Source organism: Idiotropiscis lumnitzeri, chromosome 20 (genome assembly GCF_059441095.1).
Source record: "Idiotropiscis lumnitzeri isolate Australia: NSW breed Sydney's pygmy pipehorse chromosome 20, RoL_Ilum_1.0, whole genome shotgun sequence".
In the NCBI taxonomy this organism is placed as follows: domain Eukaryota; kingdom Metazoa; phylum Chordata; class Actinopteri; order Syngnathiformes; family Syngnathidae; genus Idiotropiscis; species Idiotropiscis lumnitzeri.
Window position 1 is genome coordinate 8,707,050 of NC_142410.1, and position 13,229 is coordinate 8,720,278.

The following is a 13,229-nucleotide window of genomic DNA, read 5'->3' on the forward strand; positions in this document are numbered from 1 at the left end:
TATTTTTTACTTTTGTTATAATGGTGTTTATATGTAAAATATGTTATGGATTGCCTGATTGTTATGTTGTATTTTTTTATTATTAAAAAATTCTTACATAAAGTTGTACACATGTTTGCTCCAAACACAAAATGCTAAAAAACAAACAAGAATCTTATTTATTTATTTTTTTAAACAAAACAATGACATCTCTGCTCCTCCCAGTCGCAAGGGGGCCACCAGGGAAGTTCCCCCCACCCCTCCACCTCCATGAACTCTTTACGGAACAAAATGGTGATAACGGGCCCTATTATTCCTTTACAAGTGGACAAGAACGGAACCAAATGTTTCACATCTGCTGCTCGGCCTGCCGGCGATTTAGCATGAGAATGTGAGGGGAGGCGCGCCGGAAAAGTGGACGGAGCTGACGTGTTGTTGGGTTGCGAGACAATGCACCAGGGTGTTACAGTCCCACCATAGCTTAACAAGTCATACATGAGGTCTTTTTGTTAGAATATCAAATTAAATCTCAAAAAGGGGAGTGAAGGGGGGAATAATTTTTTTGTTAATCGTCTTTTCTAAAAAGTACAAGCAAAAGAGAATTTTTTTTTTTTTTGCGAGAAAAAAAAAAAAGTTTTAATTTTAAGGCTCAGCTGCACGCTAACGTAAATAACGCGCAGCCGAAAGCAAAATAGCTGACGTGATCGGTTTCAAGTGAAAGGGCAAACGCTGGAGTTGCTGGAGGGTGATACAATCTTGGCGACCGGCAAATGAGCAGCGGAGGCGTCACATTAGAGCGTGTTCATTAAAAAGCAATATGTTGGAAGTCCCATCCGCCATTTCCTGAAGATACCCATCAGGCCCCGCGGATCCAAAGACGACAGCGAACGCAGCGCGTTTCTAATCACCGCGCTCGATCGTAAAGCACAGACTGGATCATGCGCAGTGTTCGCAATCGGACGAAGCGATTGTTGAATCAGGTGTTTCGTTGGAGTGCGACAACCCGGTGGTCAGGCGTACCAGTTTGGGCAACATTTTGAACGACGTCGTTCTTTTTTGGGATTAGGGTTTCAAGTCAGCGTTAGGGCGTAGCGTTCAGGCCTGAGGTAGGGTTTCAAGCATGGGTTAGGGGTTCAAAATACGGTTTCAAGATTGGTTTATGGTTTCAAATCGGGATTCATGTTGTACTATAATTTAATGTGAGGGGTTACAAGTTTGGTGCAAGGGTTAAGGTTTCAAATTAGGGTTTCAAGCTTGAAGGTTTCAAACCTGGGTTGGGGTTTCAAGCTAGTGTTATGACTTGATGTGAAGCGTTTCAAAGTATAGATGAAAGCCAGGGGTAGGGTTTCAAAATAAGGTTTTAAGTGTGGGTTAGGATTTAAATGGCTTTTTTTTTCATGGTAGGGTTTGAAATTATGATTAAGGTTTGAATTTAAGTTTAGGGTTTCAACGTATGGTTTCAAGAAAGTTAAGGTTTCAAATTAGGACGTGAAGCTTGGGTCAGTGTTTCAAAGTAGATTTTTAAGACAGAGGTCGGACTTCATTGCCGAGTTTGAAAGTCTGGTTTCAAGCCGAGAGTTAGGGTTTTAAGCTTGGGTTAGCTTTTGAAAGTAGGTTGTTTCATCGCACCATTTGAATTTGTCAAAGCGGGGTCTAAAGTCTGAATTATGGTTTCTAAGTACGGTTTTAAACAAAAATTACGGTTTTAAATTAGGGTGTCAAGCCTGGGTTAAGGATTCAAGGCAGCCCCAGTCCCCCTTTTTCCAAATAATAAACTCCTTAAAGGCCGCATGAGCAGAGATGCAGCGGGAGACAAGGCTGTGGCGGATATTGCCTTCGCTCTGCAGACAGACGAGCCGCTAATGACAAACGGACGGTTGAAGTTGCTGGAAAAAGATCCATTTAATACCGCAGACGTTCCCGCTTTTCCTGGCCGCGCTACAAGGCCCGACCCAAGACTTTTAGGAATGTCGGAATCCGCGGCGCTTTCACGACGGCGGGATTTTGGAAAGCGGAGCCGAGCAAAACCTTGCGGCTAATGAGAAGCGGGATGATTGGCAGCCGGAGCGACTCCGTCGAGAGCTTCTGGCCGACACCTGATATATTCGAACCGCACTCGAAACAGTCGAGTAACGTGCTGGGAAAGTTGGGAGCCGTGTCATTCCTCGACGCTAAATATAAAACACGCGCGACAAAACAGTCACAGTGTATGGGATTTTCTACGTAGGCTTTTGAGTCAGCGTTGAGTATCAAAGTAGGGCTTCAAATCGAGAATAGGGTTTGAAATTAAGGTATTCAAGTAGGGTTTCAAGACAGGGTTGCGACTTCAAGGTACAGCGTTGTGGCCGGCTTTCAAACAAGAGTCAGGTTTTCAAAATTAGATTAGGGTTTGAATTTAAGGTTTTTATATAGGATTATATTTTCAGAATAGGGTTTGGAGTTTTGAATCAGGTTTGGGGTGACAAAAAGAATTAGGGTTTGACATGATTGTTTCAAGATAAATTTAGGGTTTCAAAGTTGGGTTTTGAGCCTTGGTAAGGGTTTCAAAGTAGAATTTTAAGTTGAGTTTCAAAAGTTTCAAAGTAAGGTTTTAAGACACATTTATCTTTTAGAATAGGGTTTCAAGCCAGGGTAAAGTTACAAGGTACGGTTTTTAGTCAGGGTTATGGTGTCAAATTTGGTGTTCAAGCCAGGGTCACCTTTCAAAATACGGATTCAAGTCAGCATTTGAGTTCCAGAGTAGGGTATTGAGTCATTTTGGAGTTTTAAATAAGGGTTTCAAGTCAGTGTTAGGGTTCAAAATTAGGGTTTCAAGACAGGTTTCTGTTTTTAAAATGGTGTTTGAAGTCAAGTTTAGAGTTTTAAGGCATCAATTCAAGGCAGGTTTGAAAAGAAGGGTTTCAAACACAAAAGGGTTTGGGTTTTAAAAAAGGTTTATGGTTTCAAAATAGGGTATCAAGCCATAATTAATAATTGTAATTATAGACATCTGTTTGCGTTCTTGCGTTTGACACCTGAACATTGCCGCAAGTTTAACCCCCCCCCCCCAAGTCCTCCGTTCCGAACGATGGTGAGACGAGCCTCCGAGGCAATTCGTCCTTGTCACTCGCGTCGTAAACTCAACATCGTTCAGACGTTAGCGAGACGCTAACCTCCTCGCCCGCCCGCAGAGCGCCGTATTCACAACACACGAGATCTTACTCGGTCAGCCGCAAAATATGTAATGAAGAACATTTGTTATTGTCAGCGTCTGCCCGTGAAATCGTCTTTGTGTTTCACACACACACACACGCACACACCTCTGCACGCACGCACACACACTCCTCAGAGGTCCTGTTCCTGCTTGTTATCAAAACCTATTGATGAGATTATAATGGTGAAAGTCATTACTCTTTTTGAAATAATTTTGTCTCAAAAAGTCAGAATCTAGAGTTGTGTATTAATGTCCTATTTTAATTTATTTATTTTTTTTTTTACATTTAATTTTTTATTTTATTTTTTTTTTTAATTACCTTTCAAGGATGGCACAAAACTGTTGAACAGGAAAACACAGTTTTTAAGAAAAAAATATTCTCACTCAAAATTGTAATATTGAGGTTTTTATGTCCTGGATATCAAAAAAAAAAAATGCCAGGCCCACTCATATTGTATTATAGGGCAGTGTAAGCCCAACTAATGTCCATCTAGTGGTGATTAGTGATACTACAACTTAAAACTACAATCGATCCCTGAATATTTGCAGTTCGGCCCCCGCGGATTCACAAATTTGTGGATTTGTTTTATTTATTTATTTTTTTGGGGGGGGGTGGTGGTTAAAATACGTAGCAATGGATTCAAAGTGAAGCCTGACCACATCAACGAGGAACTCCCCGGAACATCTCTCATTAATTCATCCACGATAAAAAGAGGAACAAAAAGGCCATCAATTACTGACCCCGCCCCCTTCCCCCATTCCCGCCATCTCATTTGGATGTACAGATAGCGGAGATGGGAGCCACAGTTTGACACCACTCATTTAGAACGGCGAGCCTGGAATACATTACCTTGCCAGAACATCATCATAATGGAGGAGCATCCATCTCGTCCTCACATACGCACAAACGCAGCATAGTAATAAAGCTTATCTGCGGGTGACAGTGCGTCCGACTGGGCCGAGCCAAGCATCCGGCGGCTCCGCTTAGCGGCGCATAAATATGCGCCTGCGCCTGCGCCAGACGACGGACGACGTTTTAATAAGGCAAAGATGACGGCTCGGCACACAAACACATGCTTGTTCACAAAATAGTTGTAAGGAATGCTATTTTGTTTTTTTTTGGGGGGGGGGCATTTGTGCGTGCGTTTGTGCGAATGTGAAACATTTCTTGTTTTGTTTTTTTGGGGTTTTTTTTGGGGGGGAGGAGTATGTGAGGTAAAAATATTTTTGGAGACAGAACGACTGAATATTACAAGATTAAGAATGTTCTTAATATGAGAATGAAGTCACCTTTTATTGTTTAAAGAAAAGTTGCAATATATCGGGTGGAAAGAAAAACAGGACCTGTTCTCAAACGCTACCGCTGCTTTCTATTTATTTTTAAATATTTAAACCCCTCAGCTGTCATTACATACCCCTAAAACTTTTCTGATATGCATGCATGTGTGTGTGGGGGGGTGCACTTGGGGTTGCCCACATGCACCCCCACCCCCCAAAAGTCAAACATTTCTCTAATTTCTTCCAGACGTTAACTCTCATCTCCACTTTTTGCGCCTTATTCAGACGTGTTGACGTACACGTCGTAAGCTTGTTTTTTCGTCGACCGCCGCACCCCTCAAAGTCCTCATTGTGTCCACGTGGCAGCCGCGTGATGTTACGCGTGGGAGTTCTGTCTGGACCAGGCTATCCGCGGCGACGACGATTAATGAACAGTCGTTGACGATTTGACAGGACGGCCGGCCCATATGGGCTGAAGATTTTTTATTAAAAATCCGGTTTACAATTTTTCATTATTTTTTAAAATATTTTTTCCCCCCTTTTCACGTATACAAAAAGTACAGTATATGACAAAATTCAAAAGAACATTTCTCAAATTGGCAAGCAAATTTAAATAAAATATTTGCGACCTGGAAGCACATACCTCGGGTCAAAATTTCCCAACACTTCAGTAAACCATTGCTTTTTTCAAAATATAGATGGGCACTATTTCTTTATTCAAGACTCACCGATTGCTTTCCATGCAGCTTCTCTTGTTTCTTAATGTGAATTAAATCATAATTTTTTTTTGCAAACCTTTATCTATGCAAATATGTAACTATTTTGTGTTTGCTGCTGCCTCTTGACTCCCTTGAAAAAGTGATTTTTTCCTCTTGTGTGAAAGTTCTGAAAAACCTACATCCCTTTTCGAAACCTATTTCTAAATGTTTATCTAAAAAAAGTTCCCATATGATGAAAGTAAGCCTAAAAAGTATGACAAAGACGTAGAAAGTGGGTGAGGAGAGGTAATCAAGGACTGCTTAGGGGACGGAAAATGTGTGTTTTTGCAGCGTGACGCAATGACAACGCGCATTACGCCTGATTGACAAAGTGGACAGGACTCCGTGGCATGCGAAAACAAAGTGGCACAGTTTGGATTACTCGCCACAAATGCATAAGCGCTTTAAGTAAAATATCCCCCCCCCCCAACCTGGTGTTTTTATTTCCAGTGGCATGCTACATGATTTTAGGGTGGCCTAAGTCACAGAATTTTGTATTTTAAACAAAACGCTCGTGCCTTGTGATTTGTCATTTGTTCGGCAAAACAGGATGAAGTTGAATACGCGTTATTTATGGTAGCGTAGCTTCAAATCATAAAAAAAAAAAAAAATAAACATATAAAAAATGTCAATATATTAGCTCTTATATTGTACTTTGACTGCCAGTCCGTCTTTAAGAACCACCTACATCACGATTGTGTTAGCATGTTAGCTCTGACATAACATAGCCAAGCTAGCTTAACCTAGCTAACATTAAAATGTAAATGTTAGCTAAGTAGCATCGATGGTTACTTCCTTTTAGTAGAATGACGTGCTGCGACATATTTGAACATTCTGAACCTATAATCACCCCCAAAAAAAAGTTCCATTCTAACCATGTTGCCGCATACCAACACAGAAACGTAAATGTGTCCGAACACGAGTGAGTCTCACTAGCGTAGCATCAGCTTGTCATACTGCCGCGGGGCTTTAACCGTAAGCTAGCTCAACTCATATCTCGCCAGGTGACAGCCAGTCTGGTGATAAGCCACCGTCAGACGGCACCAATCCCCCGTCTGGTCCATGGCCTGTAATGCCACGCCCTCACATACACACATACACACACACACACACCACACACACACACCAAACACCCAAAAAAAACCCTGCTGTCAATCTTCACAACCGACTTTGCATCTCGCCTTTGAGGACATGGTGGACATTTTTATTCGCACCTATTTTTGATGCTGAAGCCAACCCTATTTTTACCCACCACACTCTTCTTCTTCTACTATTTGCATAATTTAATTTGACACAGACACACAAACAAAACAAAAAGCAAATATTTTGAGAGCTGGACCAAGGCATCAGAGTGGACGAGTGTGACCACATGTGTCTCTGATTCTGACGTTTGTGATTATTTTTTATTTTTTTTTTGCCTTATTTCAACTTTATCGCACGTTCCAAAAACGTGCTTAATCGATTTATTGAAAAATAAAGTCTCCATAGGCCTGAAAGGACGGAGTTATATTTAGCCGTCAGAGGCGGGAACGTGCTGGGTCCAAAATTCACTTTGCCCTACGGAAGCTGCCAAATAAAATCATTTTAAATATTTTTTTTTTTGTTGAAATCGGCCAGCCCTATTTTTAGTGGAACTTAGTCCGAGGTCTTGGTTCTTCCCAATTATTACAGTAATATAGAACATCCTGTGACACTATTAAGGCTACCAGGGAGAAACATTCTGAAATGACATTTTGTAGCTGTCCTGCATGCTGAGTCGCGTTTCATCTTTGTGTTTGTGCGCCGTCCGCTGAGCAGCCTAGCGGGAGCTGTAATGTTTGGAAAAGTGATGAACCCCCTCCTCGTTCTTGCAAGCTTTTTTTCTCGACTGCTCTCTAGGGCCTTACGAGGGAATAAAAATCTTAATAAGAGACTTCTCCATCCCAAAAGTTTCATTTCAAGCGTAATCCCGCCGAGCAGTGCAGGATTTGCATGGCTAATTTAGAGGCTGTCTTAGCTTTAGCGAGGTTTTGTCCTGGCACTAAAGGGCGGCCGAGCCCCTCCTTCACTGGCACCTCTGAACCGAGGCTTATGGGGGCTAAACGAAACAGTTTTTTTTGTTTTTTTTGGGGGGGGAGTAAACCACTTTCGCACATATCATCCCGCTTTGATGACAAGTTCCTCCTCCCCCAGTTTGCTAGCTTTAGCTTTTAGTGTGGCCTACATTTTTTTTTTTTTACTGCGACCAATGCGTAGTGCACTGTATGCATTTGGAATTTTTTAGTCCACAGTCATTTACAGAACGCTGTTTTTAACAGTTAGTTTGCTGCAATAAAATGTTCAAGTAGTAATAAATAAATAAATAAATATATATTTTTTTTTTAAAATGAAGGGGCCTTGGGAGAGATGCTAACGGCAGAAGTTTATCTGCTTACCTTATTATGGTCTTCTTTGTCTCCTTCTTCTTCGTCTCATTCATCTTCTTTCAACTTCTCCACTTCTCCATGTAAGTAAGTACACAGTTGGTATAGCCCCCCCCCCCCTCTCTTGTAATGGTATGCCCCAGTAGCAGGTGGGATTACGTGATGTCAGAATTCGGAAATACTGTCAATAGTGGCGCTTTGACGAGTTTGCAGGCAATTTTTGTTGTTTGCACAATTTGCGAATAGGTTCATCTCATGGCCCTGGACAGAAATCAACAGGTCTTTGGTAATCGAACCCTTTTTTAATTTTTGTCACCCCCAAGCCCATAAATGGGCATCTGGCCAGGCCGGAGAGCCGTATCGTTTGTGTAATCCTGCCATTTGACTAAAAAGCTTCATTTTTGAATAATCAAGCTCACATCCTACACCCGATGCAAGTGAAGAGACGACTGTCAGCAACGTTCCAAATAGTCCATCTTATGTTTGACGTCGTAACGAGGTCTTTATCTGTCTGACTTTCCTCCTATCGTGTCGGCCTCGCCTCCCCCTCCTTCGTGTTCTCCGCTTTTTCCTGCACGCTATCTGCTGACCGTCCTTGACTGTGCTTCTCGCCTGCTGTAAACAAGCCCGGGGAGTCGCACTTTGGAATTCCTCAAACAACTTGGGTTTGATTTTTTTTTACAAGACAATTAAAACCGTGCTGTAAATCACAGGGAAGCTGCTTTGACAGCTTGCTTTTCTTTTTTTTTACTTCTTTTCCTGTAAACGGCAGTGATAAATACTCTTGAGTGACACACACTCACTGGCTTCACAATGCTAAATAGACTCGTTGAGGAGTCCCGCTTCAGTTGTGTGCACTGATCTACTACAAATAAAAAGTAAATATAATAATAAATATATGTAGATATTTATTTTTTAATTTAATTTAATTTATTTATTTTTCTTAATTTTATTTTCTTAATTTTTCTTAATTTTATTTTATTTATTTATTTATTTATTTTTTCTCACTGTCATGCGAGCTAAGAACTAAGCTCCGTTTTTTCATACTCAAGCTAACTAGCTAACTTACTAACTATACCGTGGCAGTTCCAATACTGTGCTTCCTTCGTGTTATTTTCACTCTGGAGTGGAAAAATCGTCCAAACAGTCGACGCGTCTGTCAGCGTGGTGCAGTATAGAGGAACAGTGAATGAATAAATCTCCCACAGCTACTGGAAGTATGCTAAAGCTGTCACTTGAACGGAAGCGCTTGATTCATCAGGGAAGAAAAATCAATAGTGGGAAATATTCCGCACTGTCACGGTCGACCATTAATCGGCGGCGAGATTAAAATGTCACACAGTAGCGACTGTTCTTCACATAGCTCTACGTGCCGGACAGTAATTGCGTCTGCTTGTCAATCAAGATGTGTGCCTCGTTGTCATTTGTCCATGCTAAGACAACAATATCAATTTATTGCATGAGTGATGTTTCAAAACATTTGATTGATTATTTTTTAACAGCCTTATTTTAAGATAAATCTCAACCACTCTGTAGCGCCGATATTTTTGTGCAAATAGAACAATCAGAGGATGCAGGAATCAACGAAGTAACTTCCGAGTTAAAAAAAAAAAAAACTAACAAAGGAATGCATAATTGATGCATTTATAATATTATAATTAAATTAAATTAAATTAAAAAATATTAAATTATCTAAAATAAAACAAATATTTCATATAAATTTTTATTGAAATTGTGAACAGATGAGGCCATGAAATGAAAGAGGAATTGATTTTTTTTTTTTTTAGCCAACAAATTTGAACAAACAATGGCTAAAATAAAGCACCAAATGAAACCGCTTATTTTGTTAACAAAATAATACGGTAATTCTTACTCATGCCATTGTTTTGCTCACCCCGGTTGAATTCATTCTGTATTTTGCGCACATTTTATCATCACAATGATATTGGAAGCATTAGGCAAATATATGTTTTTTTAATGATACCCAGGCTACTCGACGCTGTCAATATTATGGTTCGTAAATTACGGGTAGATGCAACTTCCTCTTGGCAGCCTTACAAGTCCTCCCTTTGACACCTCGCTGCCTCGGAGGAGTTACTTTCAGGAGGAGCAGATGTTATTGTGCAAGCTTGTTCTCTCAGAGAGCATCAAGGGCACCCGAGGGAGTCGTTTTGGGTGCTAAAGAGCGCTCTGCGGTACCTGCTCAGCGAGCGCCCGCGTCAATACTTTCGCACAACTTTCTAAACCGCCGCTTTTTAATGCGACTTTTCTAGTGTGCGCTAATCCTTGTTTGGTTAGTGCGCGGCACTTGAAATTCTTTGTGAGTCAAAATGTAGGATTAGCAGCAGTGTAAATCTCCCCAAGGATTACAAAGTTAACTTTCGATTTAGCCATGAGCGATGCCGGTCATTGCTAATGCTAATAACCATGCTAACGACTAAATGTAGTTTATTTGCATAATCACAAGCTTCAAGAAAGCTTCATACCAATTAACTAATGCACTAATTAATTCATCTTAGTTTCTGCGGAATCAAAGTAAGATTTGTTCTTCTATGACATTCATGCTAGCTAGGTTGCTAAGCGTCATTTTGTATAATTGTGAAAAAGTACAAACTAAATTTATTATTGTGTATTAATGCCAGTAGATAGCTAAGCTTAGCTTTTTTTCCCCACAAAATGCTGACTTGCAAAATAATCGACAAACTAACACACCAAGTGCAATTGTGCTAGCATTGTGATGCTAACAAACTAACGTCAATTTTAAATGTATTTGTTTGCTAAGCTAACTAACTAAGCTTTGTTTTTTGCCTCTTCATGTTTACTAAATAACTAATGTTCAGATAAAATACATGTACAGTTTATTTTTGGTGGACTAATGCTAAATAAAAAAAAACTTAGTTTTAGGTGTAAGCACGTAAATTAACACATCAAAGAACTGAATGTAAATTTTTATGTCTAATCATGGCAACAAACTATCGTAAATATCTAAATGTGGTTTTATTGTGTAATAATGCAAGGTATTGTTAGCTTAATTTTTACGTAATCATGCTAGCTAGTTTGGTACGTTCTGCCCAATCATGCTAACTAAAGTTAGTTTTTGGCTAAACTCACTAGCTAGCTAACTTAGTGTCCTCCGACGTGTCCAGCCGTATCTTGTCAATCACCTTTATCTCGCTTGTCCTTTTTGTTTTCCCGGCGAGAAGGGCGTTTGGGGGAGAAAGGGGTCCCGTCATCTAGCTTTAGCATGGAACAGACAAGCCATAAATCAAATCCTCTGACACGTTAATACGGGCAGCGTCTGGACAAGGACAACTTACTCATCTTGTTTGGACTTGGTAGAAATATGACCGACACTTGTGTGTCGTATGCAAACGTAGCCGCGGCGCTCAGTTCGACTGTGTTAACTTTTATTAGCACAGGGTTGCGGGAGTGGGGGGTGGCGGCTTTGCCATTAATAAAGGTAAGTGCCAGATTCTCATCAGACTGACTGCGGCGCCAGTTTGGAAGAAGACGACGAAGTAGAAGTGCTGTAATAAGGTCATCAAACGGCGGTGCAGCTGCTCTGCGTCTTGCAGCTGCTCCTGCGTGAAATGTTTAGAAGTGACAATGTTTGTCTCCTACAAGACAGCCTGCATTAGACAACCGCGTGAGTGTTGCTTACCGGACTGGTTTGTTTATGTGTAGGGAACTCGTTAGCATGTCTGCCTCACATTTGGAAGGTTCTGGGTTCTAATCTTGGCTCTGGTCTTTCTGATTAACAGTCATCCGCAATAAGCGGCCCGTGGGCCAAATCCTGCCCGAGAGCAAAGGGTCCGGCCCGTGTGACCAGTCGGTGAGAATTTTGTCAGAACCCGGCTTGGACTGTCTAAAAAGTGGCTGAAATCCCACAAATACCTCAACCTTGCCTCCACTCCTGCAATCATAGCTGCGATATTTAAGCAAACAACGTGATCATCGCTGTCATTTGGAGCTAGCATTAGCTTTAAGTTTTGTTGATGAGTGACGAGCAGTTGTCCCGGTGGTGGAACGGTCCTACTCTCCCACCCGCCCAGGCGCCCATTTTGATTACGACAATTTTCATGAAAAAGGTCGGAAAGGTCGAGACCAGGACGGTAAGAAGATCGCGGCCGAAAAGCAGGGGACTGACTGGCAAAAAAGGGTCAAGTGCCCAGTCGCCGGGAAAACAAATGACAGGTTTCCCTAACGCAGCCGGTTTAAAAGCGACTCAGATTAACGGATTGGAAAGTGGTCACCGTCACCCACTGGTGGACTTGTGCATTTTTTTCCCTTCATCCAATCGCTCTGATGTCGTCTCTATTCCGCTCACAGCCAATAGGGGGCGTAACCAGGGATTGCTATGATCAGTGGAGACGCATCATTTTTTAATAGTCCTCAATTCAAGTCTCCTTGCATCTTCCAGCATTTACATGGAATTCCTCGGGGTACTAACAATTGCGTTGCGTGTTTGGAAAGCCCCTCCAGTGCTCGCCTCATGTTTGGATTCATTAGTACTTCTCTTTCACCGACACCCTCCAAGAGGACACACTTTATCACTTCCGCCGCCGTCTGTTTACCGAGGCTGTCTGTGCACTTTCCTCCCTTTTTTTTTTCCTCCTTTCTGTGCTTTCCCACCGGAGCATATGGCCAATTAAGGACTTTTGATTGATTGAGAAATGTGAAGGAGTGGAAAATGTCCCAGAAAAGAATCTGTGGAGGTTGGGATGCTTTCAGGGACAGATAAGGAAAAAAAAAATTTCCAATGGGAAGTGTCATCACTGGCCCCTTTCACACAAAACTCGAAACAGATACAGTTGCGAGTGAAAGTATGTGAGCTCGTGAGAATTTTCACAATGTTTGCATAAATCCAGCGTGTAATTGACCACACCTGACAAACATTGTTTTCTTCAATTAATTATATGATAATCATCTTTTGACAGAGCACGACTTTCTGGGTGGAATAAGTATGTGAGTTGCAGAGCCTACTTGGACACAAGTTAAAAGGAATTTTGGATCATCAAGTCACCGTTCAACGTACAACGAAGCTTCTCAAAAACACTTAAGAAAAAAAAAAATCTGACAATTTTTACTAGGCTGCTGTGGCGTAAACATCCCCTATAAACGATACGCTAGCATGTTGACATAATCCAATTAAGTCGAATCGAAGATGATCGCGATGGAGAAATTGCGGGCCGGCCGTTGCTGACGCACTTGTTTCCTTTTAATGATCGCGCCGGGAACACACACTGCTGCGCTTTTATCTCTGAGCGGCGATAAAGGTCCAATAAAAGCGACGGGCGGCGGGCAGTTAGCGCACGTTTGGACGGCTTCTCCACCGATGAATTAAACATGAGGGGAAAGCGGCCGAGTTATTCATGAGACGTGCTGGAAGAGCGTTTGACGCTGTTCGGCGTGATCAATATACACAGCGAACGGAGGCGATTTTTGTCCGTAGATTTTTAGCGTGGTGGCTAATTTCCGTGTTTCCGTTGACGCCTGAAAGAAAACGTCATATCGTTCGAGGCATCGTCAGGGTTGCAAATTTTCATTTGCTTGCCACACGGACGATTTTTGGTGCCCGCCAAAGAAAATCTCTCCGTTTTTAATCCGCCAAATGTTCTC

At 41.6% G+C, this 13,229-nt stretch overlaps 1 protein-coding gene across 1 annotated transcript in view; it reads left to right on the forward strand.

The window, feature by feature from the left end:
* The window catches only part of cox10 (cytochrome c oxidase assembly factor heme A:farnesyltransferase COX10), an 84,548-nt gene that overhangs the window by 52,251 nt on the left and 19,068 nt on the right, over positions 1-13,229 (forward strand). The gene's annotated exons all lie outside the window — the stretch shown is intronic.